This window comes from Cornus florida, unplaced genomic scaffold (assembly GCF_030987335.1).
Source record: "Cornus florida cultivar Cherokee Brave unplaced genomic scaffold, ASM3098733v1 CherokeeBrave_3.0.0_Hap2_Chr11, whole genome shotgun sequence".
NCBI classification, from domain to species: Eukaryota; Viridiplantae; Streptophyta; class Magnoliopsida; order Cornales; family Cornaceae; genus Cornus; species Cornus florida.
In genome coordinates, this window is record NW_026775581.1 from 26,972,915 (window position 1) to 26,973,975 (window position 1,061).

Genomic DNA, 1,061 nt, shown 5'->3' on the forward strand with positions numbered 1-1,061 from the left:
TGAAGCAATTGAGTGTTAGCCTCTAGAGTGCCTAGAGCAGTCAAAACTTTCTCTTCAAAAGTGGGACTCCTAGCATTTCCTTGAGAGTATGAGAATTGATTAGGAAAATGAGAATTAGAGAATTGGTTTCCTTATGATTGGAATGGTCTATATCCTTGGGAACCTTGGCTTTGCATTAGAGGTGGAATATATTTCCCTTGGAAACCACCTTGGGGAGGGTTTGAGCTTTCCCCTTGGTTTTTCTAAGAGAAATTCGGGTGATTCCTCCAACTAAGATTATAATGATTGCTATAAGGATTGTTCCCTTGATTAACAAAAGTTGCATTGACTTGTTCATGATGCTCATTTTGCACATATCCATGGGGACAATTGGAAGTAGAATGTAGAACACTTGAACAAGTCATACATATCTCATTGGATGGATGATGGGAATGGTTAGGGATGGACGATACTTGATTTGTCGAGTTTTGGTTGATCAAGAATTGATCAAACCTTTGAGATAAGGATTTCATCTCAGCGGCTATTTCATTGGAATGGTCAACTTGATGTAAGCCAACACTCTTCCTTCCACTTGAATTCCTACCATTCTTAGAAGATAAAGTTCGATGCAAAGAGTTCTCACTCATGCTTTCATAAAGATGCCACACGTCATCTTCATGCCTATCAATGTAAGAGCCGCCCATGGAAGCATCAACCATGCCCTTGTAATTGTCCGATAAGCTCTCGAAGAAGTATTGAACTAATTGCCATTTGGGTATGTCATGATGTGGACACTTCCTAAGCAATTCATTGAATTTTTCCCATGCCTCATGGAACGTTTCCCCATCCCCGTGTGGAAACTCTCGAATTGAGGTTCTCATGGCATTGGTTTTAGAAACCGGATAATACTTCTTCAAGAACTCTTGTTGCATTTCTGCCCAAGAAATTATTAAAAAAGGTCTAAGATTGTTAAACCAATATTTTGTCTTATCTTTAAGGGTGAATAGAAAAAGTTTAAGCCTTAAGACCTCTTTCGGCATGTCCGTGTATCTCACGGTGGAACATACTTCAAGAAACTCATC

The 1,061-nt window shown here is 39.3% G+C and overlaps 1 pseudogene; it reads left to right on the forward strand.

Moving 5' to 3' along the window:
* Positions 1–756: 756 nt before the first annotated feature.
* Positions 757–855, forward strand: LOC132287504 (small nucleolar RNA R71; annotated as a pseudogene).
* Positions 856–1,061: the final 206 nt, after the last annotated feature.